This window comes from Pinus tabuliformis, chromosome 1_1, assembly GCF_031772625.1.
Source record: "Pinus tabuliformis cultivar Carrire ecotype Pingquan chromosome 1_1, CPIR1, whole genome shotgun sequence".
NCBI classification, from domain to species: Eukaryota; Viridiplantae; Streptophyta; class Pinopsida; order Pinales; family Pinaceae; genus Pinus; species Pinus tabuliformis.
This window is the reverse complement of record NC_142297.1, coordinates 539,805,691-539,811,970: the sequence shown is the minus strand read 5'-3', so window position 1 is coordinate 539,811,970 and position 6,280 is coordinate 539,805,691.

Sequence of the window (6,280 nt, the reverse complement as noted above, 5' to 3'; positions counted from 1 at the left end):
ATAGTAGTGGTTTTGGGCCCATGGTCTTTTGGTTTCCCATGGAAATTTTCTCGTGGAATTGATGTAATGGAGCCTTTAAAAGGCTTGAAATACTTCATTGTAAAGGGCCAAGGACGTGAGAAGTGAAGGCTCACTTCGTTAGCATAGCCAAGGTTATGGCCAAGAACTAATGGAATTCCATTGACTAGGATTTCCCTAGATTTGGCATTTTCCGAGGGTAAACATTGGTGTTTATGTTTGCATGTGTTTTTTTGTTGTTTATGGTTTACCCCAGTAAATATTTTATGTATTCATGGTAATTTTTTAATAATTGGTATCATAGCTAGATATTTGCTTCAGAGGGATGTCGTTGTTTCCAAGGGTTTATTTAGCCTTATGTGTCAATAATAATGGAAATAGGGGTGGAAATGGACTAGTATGCCTCCTCTTGATAGTGAAGACAATAAAGGACAAAGGGGTCTAGAATGCCAAGATAATCGCAATGGATGTGATGAATCATGAGTGTATATCCATTGAGGTGATACTAGATGGATATGGTGCTTGCAATTCTTGAAAAGGGGTGGGTTAGTAGTAAGCAACATCAAAGTGCATGGTGAGGACAATCGCATGGAGAATTGAACTAGAAGGAAGGGCTTGATTATATGTGAAAATTCATATGTGGTTAGGTGAAGGTACATGAAGTTAATAAGTGATAGATTTGCTATAAAGTAGAGAGTTTATGGAGTCTCTGCAAAGTGACAACGACTATGATAATGTAATGGTAGGAAGCATGGTGTTGTGTGCAAGAGAACGACACATCACTGGTGAAATTTACAGTGATGGGATCGTATTTGGAGACTACTCAACTTGAACATATTACAACAGGTGCAATTTTTACCTATGGCTTGTTTGTAGAAAATAGGATCATGGTTTTTTGGGGTGATATTGGAGTTATTAGTGGTGTTCCAAGAGGCATCTAGTTTCAAGTTGTCACAGTCAAAGGGTATCGTGTTTGTGGGATTGATGCATAGGAGCACGGGTGGCAGGCAGAGGTGTCATAACAATGACAAGGAGAAGAATAATGTTGTGGATAAGTGGTCATGGGCACCACGATGATGCGGATGAGGTTGTACATGTTGGAAGCATCGAAGCAATAGGGGTTTGTCCAAGAGACCAGATGGATATGGCAATCAAGCATCTCTATGTGTTGAATATTGATCCCGACTAGAACATCCATATTTTGTAGGAGGAATTGATAATGGTAGAGAAATGGGAAGACATCATACCAAATAAAACTAATTGGCATTTCCCCAAGTGGAAGGTGAAGATATTATTTGTGCTGCATGATGGATGGAGTGGAGGAGAGATTCTAGAGTATGTTTGTTAGATTTCATATATTGAAGGGACACACTGAGGTAGAAGATGACCCTCCATATGGTCATCCATCTTTGAGATTGCACAACCGTGGAGATCTTGATGTTTTTTAGGGCCGATTTGAGCCTCCAAAACTAGTAGGGATGGAATGCCTTGCAAGAGGCAATGAGTGTTAGGTTTCACATGGACATACCTAACAAGTGGAGAACAAAGGACTGCAATGATTGTATAAATGAAGATTGTTTATGAAAGTATGTATATTCAAGGCAACAATACAATCATTAGCATGGAAAAATATTTATAGGAGATTTCATTGTTTTAGTGTAGGAGGCACTCCTTAGGTTATGGATCTTCTTATAAAAATATCATATTTTGAAGAATATGTATTGTTGTAGTTTTTGGTGCCAAAGGATACCATGGAGGCCTAATGGAGGACGCGATGCGTAAGTGCATAGAGAGAGAAACCATGGTTATTATTTGCATGGAAATTAATTTTGACAGAATGTGTCAATCAAATGATTTATTATGGATCCATAGAATGTGGTTCTACTTGGATGAGGAGACCGATAGGTGTTTTTAGGTGAGAGGATGGATCAAGATAAAAAACAATTAAAAAACAACTATTATAATGGAGTTAAAAATTGTATTGTATGTAAAGGGGCATATTGTTGTATGTCCTTGTAAGGCATGCATACCTGTGGTAAATTTATGGTAAATTCTAATGTTAGACCTAAATGAAAGGGGGCATGTTGGGTTAATAGACACTCTCGGTGTAATATTTAAAGGGGGGAAGGCTATAGTGAGTGTGGGGATTTTTGTAGGGAAACCTCAAGTCAAGGTTTAAGGGGGGATTGTTAGGTAAAATTGACTTGAGGGAAGAATTAAAGTTGAATAGGTCAATAGTAGTGGCTTTGGCCCCATAGTTTTTTGGTTTCCCATGGTAATATTTCCATGGATTGCATGTAATGGAGTGTTTAAGAGGTTTGGAAGAATTCTTTGTAATGGGCGAGGGAGGTGAGCAGTGAACACTCACTTTTATGGTTCGGGAAGGGAATTGACTAAGGACTAATGGAAGTCCATTCGCTGGTTTTTTTCCCAGAGTTGGGGTTTTCCCACGGTAAACATTTTTGTTTATGTTTGCATGCTTTTTGTTGTTGATTAAGGTTTAATATTCTCCTCAATAATTATGTTATGCATTTGTAGTAATTTTTTAACATAGATCATAGTAGAGCATGCAAATATCATAGAGAAAGAGATGAAGATAACTAAGGATAATCCAAGAAATAGTCTAGAGAAAGGTCATAGAAAGATGGAAGAGAATGTTAGAACATTTGGCAAAAGAAAGAATTTGGGTGATAAGGAATTCAACAAAGAGATTTCAAAGCTAAAAGAATAGTTTATTGTGATGAAGGTTCTACTACAAGGAAGAATTCCATAATACTTGAGACGTGGATTAAGGTTAAAGAAGAAGGTCAAGTGGCCTAATGTGCAGTTGAAATTAAGGAAAGTATCTAGGTTGAGGAGCATCAAAAGTTCATCAAGTATTAATAATGTAGCTCAAACCTATATTGAGATTGAAAACACGCCCAAAACATGAGTATCTAAGGTGAACCCACAACAAGACTTCAAAATTTCAAAATTTTTGCAATAAAAGTTATCCATATCAAACCATATCCAAGCCTCACCGAGCATGCACATTGCAAATGAGCCAGATTCCAGTGTTTCTAAATAGAAGTTTATAAGGTAGACAAGAAAGTATTCTAAGTGGACCCCACCAAATGTTTTATAAAGGAGAAATGAATCAGGATAGAAATTTATATATGGACCATAAGTCATTCGGGGTGGCCCCATTGCAAGGTTAGAAAGGGGACGAAAATATATCCGAGCCTTGCAAAGTGTGCAAGATAGTAATGAACGGAATCAACAAATATCTAGATTACAAACTAGCACAACCACATTTACCAATGTGATTGATAAACGGCGATAGGCGTATATAAAACATATATACAACAACATTTTCCAATGTGGTTGATATACACCGATAGGCTTATATCAACCACATTAATAATTATTATTGGTATTTAGGATTATTAATAACTATATAAATAGTATCAACCAGATTTAGGATTATTAATAACTATATAAATTATTAACAACCAGATTATTTATATATATTATTATATAAATATTATATTAATATTATAACAATAATATAAACTCCTAATATATATTAATTAATAATAAGAATAGCTCATAGAAATATATTATCATTATATTGCTAAAATAATATAATAATATAAAATTATATAAATAATATAATAATAATAATAATAATAATAATAATATAATATAATAATAATATTATATTATTATAATAATATACGAATATAATTATTATTATAATAATAATATAATCAATATTATTATAATAATAACAATAAAGACCAATTATTTATTATTTATAATAATTAATAAATATCAAAATAATAGCAACTATATTCTTATATATTTATATATTTATGATTATTATATTAATACTATTATAATAACATAAACTCATAATAATATTAGTATTATAAATTAATATTATTATTATTCTTAGGCTTTAGTATTTTTTAATATTTATCTTAGGGTTTGTATACATTGGGTTAGTTATTATCGGTATTTAGGATTATTAATAACTGTATAAATATTACCAAATAGATTTAAGGTTATTAATAACTATATAAATAACTATATACGATTATTAATAACTATTTAAATATTAACAACTAGATATATATATATATATATATATATATATATATTATAATAATAATATAAACTCCTATTATATATTAATTAATAATAAGAATAGCTCATAATATTATTAGATTATCATTAGATTATTAAAATTTTATAATAATATAAAATTATAAAAAGAAATAATAACAATTATATTGTACTATTATTATAATAATAAAATATAATAATAATAATAATATCTGATTATAATATTATAATAATATTATATTATTATTATATTATTATGATAATATACAATATAATTATTATTTATAATAATCTAATCAATATTATAATAATATATTATTATAATAATAACAATAAAGACCAATTATTTATGATAATTAATAACTATACAAATAATAGCAACTCTATTCTTATATATTTATATATTTATGATTATTATATGAATTTTATTATAATAATATAAATTATTATTATTTATCTTAGGGTTTGTATACATTGGGTTTATAATATTAGTCCCTTTTGTTTATTATTACCCAAGGGTTTAATACTAAAATCCCAAGGGATTATGAACCAACGGGAATAATATTAAACAAAAAGGACTAATATTACAAACCCAAGGAAATAATGTTAAACCCAAGGGACTAATATTATAAACCCAATATTGGTAAACCCTAATATAAATATTAGAAAGACTAAAATAAATATGGTTTATTTTCATGGTGAGAGAATCCTTGTCACAATGTGACATTCAACCATGGTTGGCCATGGTTGTCTATGATTGACAATGGTTGACCATGATCGATATTATAAACCTAAGGGAATAATAAACCCAAGGCATTGATATTATAAACCCCAAAGAATAATAAAACTAAGTGATTAATACAAAAATCCCAAGGGAATAATATTAAACCCATGGGACTAATATTATAAACCCAACATTGTTAAACCCAAATATAAACACTACAAACACTGAAATAAACATAGTTTATTTTCATGATGAGTCAATCTTTGTCAAAATGCGACATTCAACCAAGGGACTAATATTATAAAACCAACATTGGTAAACCCAAATATAAATACTACAAATACTAAAATAAACATGGTTTATTTTTACGGTGAGACAATTCTTGTCACAATGCGACATTCAACCATGGTTGACGATGTTTGGCTATGATTGACAATGGTTTACCATGATTTATATTATCAACCAAAGGGAATAATAAACCTAAGGGATTGATATTATAAACACAAATGAATAATAAACCGAAGGGATTAATAATAAAACCCAAGGGATTATGAAGCCAAGGGAATAGTATTAAACCCATGGGACTAATATTATAAACTTCACATCGAGTAAATGCAAATATCAATACTACAAACACTAAAATAAACATAGTTTATTTTGATGGTGAGACAATCCTTGTCACAATGCGACATTCAAACATGGTTCACCATGTTTGGCTACGATTTATATTATAAACCTAAGGGAATAAAATAACCCAAATTTTGATATTACAAACCCAAATGAATAATAAACCGAAGGGAGGAGTACTAAAACCCCAAGGGATTATGAACCCAAGGGAACAATATTAAGCCCAAGGGACTAATATTATAAACCCAATATTCGTAAACCCAAATATAAATATTACAAACACTAAAATAAACATGTTTTATTTTCATGGTGAGACAATCTTTGTCAAAATGTGACATTCAAGCATGGGACTAATATTATAAACCCAACATTGGTAAACCCAAATATAAATACTACAAACACTAAAATAAACATGGTTTATTTTATAATATAAACCCAAGGGAATAATGAACCCAAGGGATTGATATAATAAACCCAAGGGATTAACACTAAAACCTCAAGGGATTATGAATCCAAGGAATTATTAATATTAAAAAGTTGAAGAACGAAGAAAACCAATAATTTTATATTATAAACCATTGGGAATTAATAAACCCAAGGGAAAAATACTTTAATAAAGCCTTGCTTTCAACTCCTTCCTATCGGGACTAAAACCCTCTCATTAACCTTTATAAAACCTTCACTAACCCTTTAGCCGCACATATATAACATTTTCCTCTTTAAACCTTGGTTACATATATATTTAGTGCATAAACCTTCTATCGGCGCTATTTTCTTAATAAACCATTTACAAAGGAAATATAC